Source organism: Eutrigla gurnardus (assembly GCF_963514095.1).
Source record: "Eutrigla gurnardus genome assembly, chromosome: 6".
Classification (NCBI taxonomy): domain Eukaryota; kingdom Metazoa; phylum Chordata; class Actinopteri; order Perciformes; family Triglidae; genus Eutrigla; species Eutrigla gurnardus.
This window is the reverse complement of record NC_139920.1, coordinates 222078-238393: the sequence shown is the minus strand read 5'-3', so window position 1 is coordinate 238393 and position 16316 is coordinate 222078.

Here is a 16316-nt window from a genome sequence, read left to right as displayed (position 1 = left end):
TGGTGCCATAATGTAATTTTTTGTAGAGCACACGGTTCTGCATGTCTGTGCAAAATTTCAAGTTAATTGGAGTTACGGTGTGAGCTGGCCATCCTTCTTTGCGTTAGGGGGCGCTAGCGAGCCACTTTTTTGTGGCCAACTACTAAACCTTTAAAATCATTGAATTTTCGCCGTTTTCTATTAGTATGCCAATTTTTTTCAACTTCTGAATATGTTAAGGCCCCCAAAAAGGCAGTTATGCGGGAAAAATAATAATAATAATAATAAACAATCGAATTTCAATAGGGCTTCGCAGCCCGACGTTGTCGGCGCTCGGGCCCTAATAATAAAAAACGACAGCATTTCAATAGGGCTTCGCTGCCCGACGTTGTCGGCGCTCGGGCCCTAATAATCAATACAGTTTCAATAACAGTTTCAATAGGGCTTCGCTGCCCGACGTTGTCGGCGCTCGGGCCCTAATAATAAACAACAGCATTTCAATAGGGCTTCGCAGCCCGACGTTGTCGGCGCTCGGGCCCTAATAATAAACAACAGCATTTCAATAGGGCTTCGCAGCCCGACGTTGTCGGCGCTCGGGCCCTAAAAAAACATTCGCATTTCAATAGGGCTTCGCAGCCCGACGTTGTCGGCGCTCGGGCCCTAATAACAGAAAAACAACTTTTGTTTTTCTGTTATTTTGTTTTAAACCCAGAACGGAAAAACAGAATGACACAAAATCACACATTTTGTAGGTGTTATTCTGTTTTAAAACAAAAACAGAATGACGTGAAAATTAAGTTTTTTGATTTTTACTGTTTTGTTATTGATATTTGGAAAATTCGGGGAATGCTGGGAGACTTGCGCATATGTATTTTCCCGGGGGAATCGGCGGCTAAGTTTGAGAGAAGATCACCAAGACTTCACCACAAGTAGCCTAATGGCCACACGTCAGCCTTATGCAGATCTAATCTGCAAACTTTTTGAGAGTGGGATGACACATTCAGACATAAGAGATGTCCTGCAGCGCGAAGGTGCCTCGCAATGCTCCATAATGAGCATTAGAAGGTTTTGCATGGAGCACAACCTTCGCCGTAGAAGTACCGTTTCAGACGATCTGGAAACGGCTGTGATTACTTCTATAAACAGGGTAGGCTATGTGTGTATGTAGCCTATAGGCATATACTGATAAAATGTTGGAGCGGCTGGCTTCGCTACGCAGAATTTTAACCCAATTCCAAGACCTGTAGTTCACACACATGCAGCGGATCCAGTGAAAATTAGGGGTCACCCTCTATAGGAGTGAAGTCCATATTAGGAAATGTGTGTCACACACCGAAGGTGGACGTGATCTCTCTCATAATGAGCTGCCAATGAACACAAGAGGTCTGTCTGAGCCTCAAAAACACCTTTTTATGTGATCAGAAGGAATTGATCAGAAGGAATCTAATAATAATGGACTAATGCATAGACTAAAATAATAAACTGATCAAAAAACAAAACATATCTTCTTTCACGACAAATTCATGGGGAATTACAATGGGGAAAGAAATTACATTTTTTAAATCAATTGATGGTTTTCTATCATAGTTTTAGTGGGTGCTGCATGGAAAATAACTTTCTCTTAAAGCACCATTTCACTTTTCCTTCAAAATAAACTGCACACAAGTCTTAACCAGGTCTAGTTTAGATATTTACATTTATACTGTAGGCTCGTTGCTGCTGTATGATTGTGTTTGTGGAAATAAATTACCCACAAGTTGGTGATTTTAAAGAGAGATGTCTGTCTCTATGTTCTTGCTACTTAAGGTAAGGATTAGAAGTCTCCCAGCATTCCCCAAATTTTCCAAATAGCACAATAACAAAACAGTAAAAATAAAAAAACATAATTTTCACGTTATTCTGTTTTTGTTTTTCCGTTCTGGGTTTAAAACAAAATAACAGAAAAACAAAGTTGTTTTTCTGTTATTTTAATTTGGTTTTGAAACGGAAAAACCAAAGAACGAAGGGTACACAGATTGAGGAGACATGAAGTAATTTTTATGTATTGCATATTGTGGTTGTTATAGCTATACATTTTAGGCAATAAATTCCTGCCATAATATCTCATCTATTAACACCTTTGGCTCATAATAACCCACAGATTTCCCTCTATCTCTAAAGTATGTAAAAGATGTAAAATCATACATAAAGACGTAAGCAATGCTTAAATAGTTCAGTGAAGACTTAACTTTACTTTACTGTAAATATACATGTAAATTTCTATCTAAAAAAGAGGTTGATGTCAGAGTCCATGAAATAATGACAAATAAATATTTTTTATTCACATTTATTTCAAGCATAATATACACATAAAAATAAGGCCTGAAATAATGTATTTATCTATCTCTCCTCAAATCCAAGTCCCTCTAGCTGTGGTTCAGCATTTCACTCACAGCATCTGGTCCTGCCAGGACACACTGCCCTCAGGAGAGAGGAGTTTTTCTCTTGTGTCATACTCATCCCTGCATCCTCTGTTGACACCCATGTTCTTGGCATCCTGGAGGTGTTCCCCTCGCTCTTATGCCTCCTCCAACAACCTCTGATTGTCCACTGCATTGAGGAGGCAGTTGTGCAGGATGCACACAGCCAAAACAACGGCATCCACATTCTCTGGTGTAGAGAACTCTCCACCTTGGTGCCAGAATGCCAAAGGCTCATTCCACCACCATTCTGGCCCTGGACAGTCTGTAGTTAAAAATATTTTTCCACCGCCCAAGGTGTTGTCCAGGGAATGGCCTCATTAAGTACCTCTTCAAAGGGAAGGCAGCATCTCCCACCATGATGTATGGTACTGGCCCTTGTTGGCCTGTTCCTGGCAGAGGACAGTCAGCAGGAACATGCAGTGTTTTGTTTTCCATGCAAATTCCAATGTCCGATCCACTGTAGACACCTCCGTCACTTGCCCGTCCATAGTCCCCCACCTGGACGTTGATAAAGCGGTAGTTTGCATCTACCAGTGCTAGAACGATGGAAATGTTTTTTTGTAATTGAAGTACTGACTTCCAGACTTTGGTGGTGCTGTGATGTTTATGTGTTTGCCGTCAATGGCCCCAAGGCAGTTAGGAAAATTCCACCTAGTCCAGAATGCAGAGGCAATGTCTCTCCACATCTGCTCCATGGGCCTGGGAAACTGGTTGTCCATCATCCGCCTCTCTATTGCCCATCAGGTCATGTGTACGGAGGTGGACACAGTGCTCTTCCCTAACCTATGCTGAAAAGCCAGGCTGGAAAAGGTTTCCCCTGTACCAAGGAATCTGTGGGAATAGAAACAATTTAATTTAATTTTAAATAGTAATATATAAATCTGTGGGATAAGAGCAGGAAAAAATTTGAGCCTGATAGATAGCCAGGAGGAAAATTGTGTAATTTAGCCTACGTGTTTATGATTCAAGAACAACAGTAAACAGTAATTACTATTTATAATAGAAATATCATAATAGAAATATCATAATTGTGTTATAATATAAATAATAAATATGAAATGAGTTATTGTATTGTTTCTTATTAATTCATGTATGTATCAGTGTATCAGCTCTGTGACTGTAAATAGTGGGGGAGGGGAAGGAGAAACACTAAGGGGAGCTCAGGAGGTAGAGCGGGTTGGCTGGCAACCGCAAGATTGCCGGTTCGATCCCCAGCTCCTCCTAGCTGAGTGCCTGGTGTCCCTGAGCAAGACACCTCACCCTAATTGCTCCTGACGAGCTGGCCCACGCCCTGCATGGTTGACTCCGCCGTCAGTGTGTGAATGGGTGAATGTCAGTCATTACTGTAAAGCGCTTTGGAGAAAAGCGCTATATAAATGAGGCCATTATATATAAATGAGGCCATTTACGTGACCTCTGTCACTGTTTAACACCAGATCAACAGTCATGAAACTTTCCACACCTGCTAAGGATTTTATTCATTGTCTGATCTGCTCCACACTTAGCACACACCTCAGACAGCAGTCAGGGAGATAGATGGCTTTGAATGTCAATCACTTGTGTCTCAACTTGCGCCACGAGCAGGCGGCCACAGCACAGGCAGCGTCCATGACACTGTCTTGTGACCGCAGGCACTCCATGACCGCATATGAGCGAGGGCCCGTCACGATTCTGCTTGCAGTTTTAATTATAAAAATTATAAAAATATAAAACTGTGCACACGCAAGCTGTACGCAATGTTCCCTTTATAAATCACAGGATCACCTACAAGTGTGCGTACCTGAATCCCGCCCTGTACACGCCCACTTTTTTTTTTTTTTTAAACATTATTTTTAGATGCAGGTTTTAAAGTTTTACAAAGACGAACAAAACATATAAATCAAACAAACAGTCTTGAACATACAGGTCACCGAGGAAAATAAAATATATTGTTCTCGAAAGAAAAGAAACATACAATAGTATTGCTCCGTGCAATATAGGGTTACAAATATCAATCAATCAATCAATCATCAGCATAAGCCATCCGGCCAGGGAAGGAAGACTCTTCAGGGTAAGTCCATCAAAACGTCAGTCACAGCAGCGAGGATAAACAAAACGGGAAAAAAAGAGTTACTCTATTTGGTTTTCTCATTTACATACAAGAGCCATTTCAACCAATACTTCTGGGCTTTATTACAGTTCAGTCTTAGAGAAAAAGTCAACATCTCCATTTCGTATATTTCCTTTACAGTGGCTGACCACTCTCCCACCGTCGGCGGCCCCCTGTTAAGCCATTTCCTTGTTATTGATTTCCTGCTGGCTGTCAGAAATATCTTAAGAAGATACTTATCTTGGGAATTGAGATCAACTGGTAGATTACACAAATATACAGTCTGAAAATTATACTCAATGTCAAAACCAAGTATTTAATTTATTTCTTTAACTACGGCTAACCAGTACGGCTGAATTACTGGACACAACCAAAAGATGTGACAGTGGTCAGCCATCACATTATTACACTGTCTCCAGCAATGCCCAGATTCTGCATTGCCACTCTGTAGACATTTTTTTCTTGGGGTGATAAAAAACCTGATAATATTCTTCCATGCGAATTCCCTCCATTGCCCTGAACTGGTGGCGGAGGAGTTTATTTCACATATATTTAGCCAATCGTCCTCTGTCAAAATTGTATTTGCTTCCCTCTCCCAGTTACATTTGATATATGATGTTGAATTTTTTCTGTGACGTTGCAGGCATAAGTATAATCTAGAGACCACTTTCTTATTGATTTTACCTTTACATCGACGAGAATGTCAATGAGGTCCAAGTCACCTTCCTTCGGGATTTTAATATTACTATGGAAATGATGTCTAAGCTGGAAATATTTGTAGAAATCTTTTTTGTCTAACTCATGGTTTTCCCTAAATTGTTGGAAACCGTCCAGGCCAGTATCAGATGAAATTACACAATACAAAGTAACGCCTTTTCGAGTCAGATCCTTAAATCCCATATCAAGCTGTGCTGGTCTGAAATCCCTGTCATGTTCAACCCACCTTAATAACCGTGCTTTCCTCTTCAAGTGTGAATTTGAAACCAGATATTAAGGGGAATTTTTGTAAGGTCACTTAGTTTACTTGAGTATATGGTCTTGAGGGTTTTATCACCCAGCAGAGGTTGAATAGGGATATCATTGGTTCAGCTCTAGTTCCTTCCATCTTGCATCGTAATCCTCCTTACACCAGTAAACTACATACTGCAATTGTGCTGCTTTGTAATAGTCCTCCAAACATGGGAGTGACATCCCTCCTTTATCTTTTGGTGGGTATAATGTTTTAAAGCGTATCCTTGGTTTCTTGTTCTGCCATATGAACCTAGAGATAGTCCGATTCCATTCATTGAACTGTTTAGTTGGTATTTCCACAGGCAGCGATTGAAAAAGGAATAACAGTTGAGGTAAAATAATCATCTTTATAGTTTCTATTCGATTGTACAAATCAAGTGTCAGAGGAGTCCATCTGTCCAAGTTGTTTTTAATTTTGTTTGTGATGATACCATAATTTACATCATATGTCTTCAAAAGTCTTGGGGATATTAACACCCAGATATTTCATAGTTCTGGTTTTCCATTTAAATTTAAAGGTTTAACGTATGCTTTCCTGTGGTAAGTAATTAAAGGAGAGAGTTTGGGTTTTCTCTATCTTCAGTTTGTAGCCTGAGTAGAGACCATATTGGTCAAGGCAAGACATGAGTTTAGGGAGACTGGTATCAGGGTCAGACAAAGTCACCAGAATATCGTCCGCGTATAAACATGTCTTATATTCTCTTCCCTTAACTAAAATTCCCATAATTTCTGGGTCTTCCCTGATTTTCTGAGCAAGTGGCTCTATAAATAGAGCAAACAGGATAGGGCTCAGTGGACAGCCTTGCCGGCATCTCCGTACCAAAGAGATTGTTCCTGAAAGACTACCACTTATTTTAATCCGGGCCACTGGGGAATTGTATATGGATTTAAGAAATGTTATAACTGTATCATTAAAGCCAAAGCGTTGTAGAGCTAAACACAAAAATCAGGTCAGGGATAATATTTTCTAGTCTGCTGACTATGATTGAGGTGAATGTTTTATAATCGGTGTTCAAAACAGAAATGGGTCTATACGAGCTGCACTCCGTCTTATCTTTTCCTGATTTTGGTATTACAGATATTATAGCTTGTTTCCATGATGGTGGAATCTCGCCCCCCTTAAGCACATAATTAAAACATTTTAATAACAGTGGGGTCAAAGAGTCTCTAAAGGTTTTATACCATTCTGCGGGTAGTCCGTCTCCCCCAGTTGCTTCATTTGTTTTCAGTTTAGAAAATACCTTATTAATCTCTGCTATTGTAAGATCTGCGGTTACCTGCTTGTTCTGTTCTGTGCCAATAGATGGTAAGTCTAGAGCAGGGGTGGGCAATTATTTTTCCCAGGGGGCCAAATGAGCAACTGAAAATATTTTGGAGGGCTGGGCCAAAATTCCAAACTCAATTATGCATAATATACGTTTTATTTCTATATGAAAAGCAGTAAATGGCATTGTTTTGACCACTGGTAAGAGTGTATGTTATTATTTGGCAATTAAAAGGTGAGGTTAGCTTTCAAAAATATCATTTATTCAAATAGAATTTCCAAAATGATAAACAAAATGTGAAACATTTGACTCATTTTCAGTCACATTAATAACAAAGGGCATTTTGAGTTTCATATACTATTGAAACAAGGATTTTCTTAGCTTTCTAAAGCCATCACATCATCTTTGTAGCCAAAATAAACAAGACATGTCACTAAACTGTGTAACTGTGTAAAGAAGTGTCCCAGTTTTGTAGCCTTTTTGACTTTACATGCCTATATTAAACATTTAATGTTTTCAGAACTGTGCAAAAAAAAAAAAGAAAAGAAAAGAAAAAGATCAAGTGTCCCATTTCACTTGATATATTTCCACATTTTAGTGTTCTTCAGTTCTTTTTTTTTACTGTGCAGAAAAAAAGAAAAGGATCAAGTGTCCCATTTCACTTGTTATATTCCCACATTTTAGTGTTCTTCAGTTCTTTTTTTCATTCAGTGTGAGAAATCCAGTCTCTGTTGAGCTTTAACAAGTCCATCAAAGTCAGGTTGAATGTCCGAGATGGAGATGCGAAGCACAGCTGACAGATGTTCATCAGTGAGAGAGGATCTGTACCTGGATTTGGTAAACTTCATGACTGAGAATGTCTGTTCACATATGTAGGTGGATCCAAAGAGAACCAACATCTTCTGAGCATGTCTCCTCATGTTTGGAAAGTTCTCCTCCTTGAGAGCAGAGTAGAACTCTAGCAGTGATGCTGACTTAAAGTGCTCTTTCAGTAGTGAATCAGACTGCAGGTCAATGAGTTCAAGCTGAACATCAGTGGGTGCACTATCAACACTGCAGGTAAAGGGAGAGGACACCAGCTGCATTTCATCCTCAACATTTTTGAAATCTTGAAAACGCCTTGAAAATTCATCATGCAGTGCTCCTAACATGGATGAGTATCTGTGCCGGTGATCAGCTGATGGTTTGACTTCTTTCAGGGTTTTCATGTGATCGAGATTGTTGCTGCCTAGTTGCCTTGAAATTAATTGCAACTTTGTCATGAAGGCTTTCACATGGCTATGCATTTCATTAGCAAAAAGGCCCTTGCCCTGCAGTTTTGTGTTCAGTTCATTCATCATTGCAGTCACATCAACAGCAAATGTTAAATCTGCCATCCAGTCCTTATCAGACAGCTCTGGGATGGTTTTGCCTTTCATCTCACAAAACTCTTTTTATCTCTGATTTCAGAACCCAAAACCTTTTTAGCACTTTGCCCAGGCTGAGCCATCTGACAGCTGTGTGGTACCTGACATCACCATGTTCGCTCTCTTGCTCCTCCAATATTGAAACAAACTGCCTGTGATTTAATGCTCACGCTCTGATGAAATTAACTGTTGTAGTAACAACATCAACCACATGGCTAAGTTTTAACACTGACTTGCACAACGCTCGCTGATGAATAATACAATGTATAAACACCGATTTCTGCTCTGCGTTCAATCACTTTATCTTGCATTCTTTTCAAAAGCCCAACATTTTTCCCTGTCAAATTCGGACATCCATCCGTAGTGACACCTGCCAGTCTGTCCCATTCGAGTCCCAGTTTGTCCATGCATGCGTTTACCTCGGTGAACAGATCACTCCCCGTCGTGGTTCCTTTCATTGGCCACATTGCTGCCAGCTCCTCCGTATGCTTGAAGTCGCGCGTTATCCCCTGGAGAAATATGAGCAGCTGGGCTGTGTCACGGACGTCACAGCTCTCATCCAAAGCCAAAGAAAAAAAGTCGAAGCTTCCCACTTCACTTTGCAGCTGAAACTCCAGATTCTCTGCGATGTCCTCCACCCTTCTCGTCACGGTGCGGCGGGACAGCGGGATGTTTTCAAACGCTTCTTTTTTCTCTGGGCATAGCAGTGCTGAAGACTCGACCATGCACTCTTTCACAAACTCCCCCTCTGAGAATGGCTTACTGTTCTGGGCAATTTTGTGGGCTATCACAAAGCTGGTTCTGTTCGCTGCATCTCTGGCTGCATGCAGCTTTGTAAAACAGCCTTGTTGTTTCTCTAGCTTTGCTAGTAAATCCGTTTGCTAGTAAATCCGTTGACCGCGCTCGTTCGTCATCAGTCAAGTTTTTGTATTTCTCGGCATGTTTCGCCTCGTAATGCGGTTTCCAAATGGTGTTTTTGTGTGGGACGTCCAAATGTATTTTCATATAAACTCCCGAGTGATTTGATACATCTCGAGCACCGATGTTACAATCTAGGACTCTGTGTCTGTCTATTCTAAACACACAAAAATTGTCAATTCTAGAATAGACTGCATGGGGGTGGGAGTAAAAGGTAAATTGTTTAACAGATGGGTGAAAGTCCCTCCATACATCAATCATACCAATCCTTTTAATCATTTTCTTGGTGTACAGAGACCCAGAGTTCATTCTCTTTGTCGGGTTTGTAGAGTCTAGGGTGGGGTGCAACTGTACGTTCCAGTCCCCCCCACAGATCAAGACACCGGAAACCTCTGTAGCTATCAAATCAAATGTTCTATTAAAGGAGAAATCCGGTCATTTTTTACCCCATTTCCGTTGTCCTCAGGGTCATCCCGACTTATTAGAAGCAAAAAACCCGACAAAAATTGACGTTGCCTAGCCCGAGATCTGTACCTGCCTGGCAGCCTTCCAGACTCGCTCCAATGCTAACCCATTGGGGCACGTTATATCTGCTTTCCTGGGCCTCAGAAAACCATTCCAAGACCTATGCAACACAGGTGTTGTGTTGCAAAACGACATAAATATGTGTGTTTTAGCATGAAGTTACTCACCTCAAATCACCCCGTAGACATTAGCAGTAGACAGCCGAGCGCCTGTCGTCCGTCCCAGTCACCGCAGAAACGAAAACGTTTTCCTCGTAGTTTTGATTTTGTATCCATAAAGAAACGATCGAGCTGCGCAGTCGTCATGTCCGTAATAAATCCATGAAGCTTTTATGTCCATATGTATGACTATGTTACAACATAGCAACGACTGCTTACAGCTAAACAGTAGCCGGGAGCCAAAACAATGCAAGTCTCGCGCAAGTTCCCATCTGCCGTCCTCACTCTGGAGCTCTTTTCAAGCCAGTACAGTGAAAAATCTTGGACAGTCGCGCGAGGGTCACTTCGATCTCACTCTGTTGATGAGAGACTGCAGTCTGCACACGCGACACGCGGCACGCGACACGCGACTCCCACTCGTGCTGACAACACAACTAGCCTACTGAGACTGCGCGAGATTTGTTGTCTTTGTAGCAGGTTCAACTGTCACAAAGGCTAAGCAATCTTACTATGTAGGCTAGCGCTAGTTACACTGTCATATGGACATGACGGCACTGCGATGGAAAGAAGTTTGTCACTGTATTGGCTTGAAAACAGCTCCAGAGTGAGGACGTCGGGAGATGGGAACTTGCGCAAGGCTCTCGGCTACTGTTTAGCTGTAAGCAGTCGTTGCTATGTTGTAACATAGTCATACATATGGACATAACGGCTTCATGGATTTATTACGGACAGGACGACTGCACTGCTCGATCGTTTCTTTATGGATACAAAATCTACGAGGAAAACGTTTTCGTTTCTGCGGTGAGTGGGACGGACGTGCGCCCGGCACGTTACTAGCTGTAAGCTATCGTTGCTATGTTGTAACAGTCATACATATGGACGTAACAGCTTCATGGATTTATTACGGACATGACGACTGCACTGCTTGATCAATTCTTTATGGATACAAAATCAAAACTACGAGGAAAACGTTTTCGTTTCTGCGGTGACTGGGACGGACGAGCGCCCGGCACGTTACTATCTGTAAGCTATCGTTGCTATGTTGTAACATAGTCATACATATGGACATAACAGCTTCCTGGATTTATTACGGACAGGACGACTGCACTGCTCGGTCGTTTCTTTATGGATACAAAATCAAAACTACGAGGAAAACGTTTTCGTTTCTGCGGTGACTGGGAGGGACGACAGGCGCTCGGCTATCTACTGCTAATGTCTACGGGGTGATTTGAGGTGAGTAACTTCATGCTAAAACATACATATTTATGTCGTTTTGCAACACTATTTGAGCTAAACGAGCGCCGTGTTGTCTCGTACGGACCCAACCTCTGTTGCATAGGTCTTGGAATTGTTTTCTGAGGCCAAGGAAAGCAGATATAACGTGCCCCAATGGGTTAGCATTGGAGCGAGTCTGGAAGGCTGCCAGGCAGGTACAGATCTCGGGCTAGGCAACGTCAATTTTTGTCGGGTTTTTTGCTTCTAATAAGTCGGGATGACCCTGAGGACAACGGAAATGGGGTCAAAAATGACCGGATTTCTCCTTTAATTAGTGTCCTATCTTGTCCTGGTGGTCTGTAAACGTTAAGTAATGTTACTTCTTTTGAGTCTAACGTTCCCCTCACCAAAACAAAATATCCCTCCACAATCTGCTTGGAAAGGTGAAAGTCTATTTTATTTGCAATAAGTATTGCGACTCCTCTCGCATGTCCATTTTCATAAGAAGAAAATAATGTATTTTTAAAACTCATTTTTTTATTTTCTCGTGTTCAGTTTTTACCAGATGAGTTTCCTGCCAAAAGATTATGTGTTGTAGAAGAAAATGTGTTACCTTAGTTTTCTTATTTGTTTCTTTATAATGTTCCTTTCTCTCGGGAACATCAAATGTCCTGCTGAGCTGTTTCTATTGAATTTAACCCTTGCAGTCTTGATGAAAAGACTCTTTGATCTTTTCCTCTTCCTGAACTGTCGCCGTAAAATTCGTCTTTCATACATTGATCAAGGCCCGATGAGTGACCCCTGTAGTGACATCGTCTAGCTCTCCCGAGAACGGTCACACCTTGTAGATATCAACAGATGTCTCTTCCTCTGCAGAGAGACATGTGTTGATTCAATGCAAATCCACCCATGACACCTTCCCTTTCTGTTCTCTCGACTGTTCTGTATAAATCCAACTCGGCCAGGCCATTCAACAGACTGGATCTTCATAGATACACTGTGAATTTCTTTTCTCCACTGTCAGTGATTAAACCTCATTTGAACCAGCCACTGAATTGGACCTGAAGAGTTTTCTTCCACAGTGTTTATGTGATTATGTGTGGCCTAAAAATGTGTGGACTCTTTTACTTCAGTGCAAATTGGTTGGGAAAGCTCAAGAAGTGTGCAATTCTCTGTCTATTGAAGACAGCTTAGATTATGATATTTTGAAAGCCACTGTCCTTCGAGTTTATGAATTGGTTTCAGAAGCCTATAGACAAAGATTTAGAAAATGTGAAAAAACTGCCAATCAGACATATGTGGAGTTTGCAAGAGAAAAAGGGGCTTTGTTTGATAAGTGGTGTAATGCCAGTAAAGTAAAAACTTTGGGGGAGATGCGTGAGCTCCTACTTATGGAGGAGTTTAAAAATCGGTTACCTGAGAAAATTGTAATTTACCTAAATGAACAGAAAGTCTCATCCCTCGCCGCTGCTGCTGTATTAGCGGATGAATTTGCTTTAACGCACATTTTATTTTTATTTTTTTCCAGTACGCCGTGATCCAGTCAGTGTTAAGTCACCTAAAAGTTTCCGTCGGAATCCCACTGCTGGTACAAACGTAAGAGAGTGTTTTTATTGCCACGAGCAGGGACACTTAATCGCCACCTGTCCGGCTCTAAAAAGAAAAGAACATGTTCGACAAGGTAAAACGCCATCTCCAATCGGTCTCATTCATATGAAACCGCAGGCGGTGCAAAACATTATACAAACAGAGACCGATAACAAACAAATTGACGAGGACTTCACACCTTTTCTTTCTCAGGGTTCTGTGTCTTTAGTGGGCGGGGAAATGAATATCCCTATTACTATTTTGAGGGATACGGGCGCAAAACAATCCCTGATTCGAGGGGGAATACTCCCTTTGTCAGCTCAGTCTTATTGTGGCTCGGATATCTTAGCATGGGGGGTTGAAATGAGCGTTGTGCGTGCTCCGTTGCATTTCATTCATTTGGCCTCCAGTTTTGTCTCAGGCACCGTCAAAATTGCGCTGCGACCTCAGTTGCCTATAGCCGGCATTGATCTTATCCTCGGGAACGATTTGGCTGGTGGGAAAGTGTTCCCATTCCCCGAGGTCATTTCTGGTCCAGTCACAGATGTTTGTCGTTCTGACTCCGAAGAGTTAGATTTATTTCCTGTGTGTGCTGTAACCCGCGCCCAGTCACGTAAACTTGGAGACTTGGTGGATCTCAGCGACTCATTCATGAGTTACTCTGACCCATCAAAGTCACCCGTGGAGTGTAAAGAAAGTGTTCCAATGTGTGTTGAGACAGCCAGACAGCAAGTTGCTAACCCTAGCAGTAGATAGAGAGGAGTTGATCAGAGCACAGACAGCTGATCCCACTTTATCTTCATGTTCATCTCTCAGTAAGAGTCTAACAGGTGACGAGAGTGTGTCTTACTTTCATGATGATGGTGTTCTCATGCGCCGCTGGTCTCCTAGCTCTGGTTTTGCGCACGAGTCCGTATGCCAAATTGTGGTGCCACAGCCGTTCCGTTCCCAAGTCTTGACCTTAGCTCATGACCATAGTATGTCCGGTCACCTCGGAATAAACAAAACTTATATAATCGTGTCCTTCGATATTTCTTCTGGCCCGGTCTTAAGTCCGACATAGTGAAATTCTGTCGTTCATGCCATACCTGTCAAGTCTCCGGTAAACCAAATCAGGTAATTCCAGCAGCCCCGTTAAGGCCAATCCCTGTCATTGGAGAACCCTTTGAGCAGGTTATAGTTGACTGCGTTGGGCCTTTACCGAAAACAAAATCCGGTAACCAGTACATCCTCACTGTAATGTGTGCCGCCACCCGTTACCCTGAGGCGATCCCGCTGCGCTCATTAAAATCCCGTGCCATCGTGAAAGCGCTCATCAAATTCTTCTCCACATTTGGCCTCCCAAAACGTATCCAAAGTGACCAGGGATCAAATTTTATGTCCAAAATCTTTGCCCAGGTCATGGCGGAGCTTAGTGTCAAGCACCATACTTCAAGCGCATCTCACCCGGAGAGCCAGGGCGCATTGGAAAGATTCCATCAAACATTAAAAAGTATGCTCCGTAAGTTCTGCAGTGAGTCGAACCGTGAGTGGGATGACGGGTTACCATTGTTGCTTTTCGCTGTGAGGGTAACTTCAGAGGAGTCCTTAGGATTCAGTCCGGCCGATTTAGTTTTTGGACACACTGTGCGTGGCCCGTTGCGCTTGCTGCGGGAAAAGTGGCTCTCGGAAAAGTCCGGTCCCGTTTGCTCGTTCAGAGAGAGACTTCATCATGCTTGTGCCTTAGCTCGCGACTCACTCTCAGTTGCGCAGTCTAAAATGAAAAGTAGTTTTGACAAAAAGTCTGTAGTGCGCACTTTTCAGGCCGGTGACCGCGTTCTAGTTCTTTTGCCCGTTGGTGGTCCTAGTCTGCAGGCCAAATTTTCTGGTCCCTATGCAGTTGAACGTAAGATCAGTGAAACTGATTATGTAATACAAACTCCGGATCGTAGGAAAAAAACTTGTGTGTGCCACGTCAACATGCTAAAAAAGTATGTTGAGCGTGGTAGTTGCAGCGACTCGTCCCCTGTGGTTGTGCCTGTTGCCGCCCTGTCTGTCACCCACCATCCGTATTGTCCCAGCGATGACGGACTGGAGGACAGGCACAACGTGGTTTCCTGCGCGCGTCTTAAAAACTCGGAAGTCTTGTCCCGCCTGGATGCACATTTGCCGCATCTGCCTGTGTCAGCGAAAGCTGACATTAGCAATCTTATCAAAAGCCACCTAGCCATTTTCGGTGATGTTCCCACTCAAACCAGAGTGGTCAAGCATGATATTGATGTGGGCGATCATAAATCAATTAAACAACACCCTTACAGAGTACACCCGATAAAACGTGAGTTAATGCAGAAGGAGGTGAAATTCCTGGTTGAAAATGTTTTTGCTTATTGTAAAACTTAAAAACTCTATAAATAAAATATAAAAAAAATGAAAAAAAAAAAAAAATGGTTTTGCTGTCCCAAGTAACAGTCCATGGAGTTCCCCCTTCCTCCTTGTGCCCAAACCTGATCAGACTTCGCGTTTTTGTACAGATTATCGTAAGGTCAATGCCATTACCAAACCTGACTCGTTCCCACTTCCACGCATGGATGATTGTGTTGATCGGGTTGGCTCAGCCAAATATGTAACTAAATTAGATATGTTATTAGGTTACTGGCAGGTCCCCCTTACGCAGCGCGCTTCGGAAATTAGTGCTTTCGTCACCCCTGACCATTTTTTGCAGTATACTGTAATGCCTTTCAGGTTGAGGAATGCACCAGCCACTTTTCAGCGTCTAATGAACACCGTTCTGTGTGGTATTAGTAACTGTGAGGTGTATTTAGACAACACAGTCTCACTCTCAGAACGTCAAATAGCGACTGACGGCAAGGGCCCTTTAGCGTCAGTCACTGACGGAAAAAGTACCCTTCGACGTCGTCTGCAGACGGAGATGGGGTTCAATTCACTACAATGTAATGCCGTCCCCGTCGATATTTGACGTCCAGAGCGGCTGCTTCACTACAATGTAATGCCGTCAGCGGCGATATATGACGTTCAGAGCGGCTGCTTTCCCGTCGATATTTGACGTGACGTTTCTAGCAACTAACACAGTAGTGTATCCTTGTTAATTACACAAGACGAATGGGCCTTGTACATCTGTTTCCGCGTTTCCCCTTCAATTCGTTAAACAAAACTTAAATAAAATAAATAAAAAATAATTATCTTAAAAATAATAAAAAGAGCCAAGGCACAAAGCCTATATAATACTATTAAAGAGTTCCCCACAGAACAGGATAACACACGAGACAGAATTTGTTCCACTTCATTTCATTTTTTATTAATATGTGAGTGTAATGTGAATAAATCTGATAAATAATTAAACTAGTGTCTCAAGACATCAACATTTAGATTCAGCTTTTTTTATTTTATTATTATATTCAGCTGCTGTTACATCTCTCACGCCCCAATGCGGCTAAGGCAGCGCTGCATGGAAGGCAAACCCCGCCCTCCTTAACCTTAACCATCACCATCACCATCAATTGAATGCACCTTGTGTTGCCTTGAAGGCTTCGTTGGGGGCGCAAAACACCAAACACCGCCGTGCACGTCATAGTAGACGTGACTCATGTCGGGACTATTCGGGACCGCTCGTGACTCTTCGGAACTCTGGACTGATACGTAGCCTACCGGATCTACCGACCCAGTCTCCATAAGTCCATGCACCAGACCGAGGTAAGTTGTAG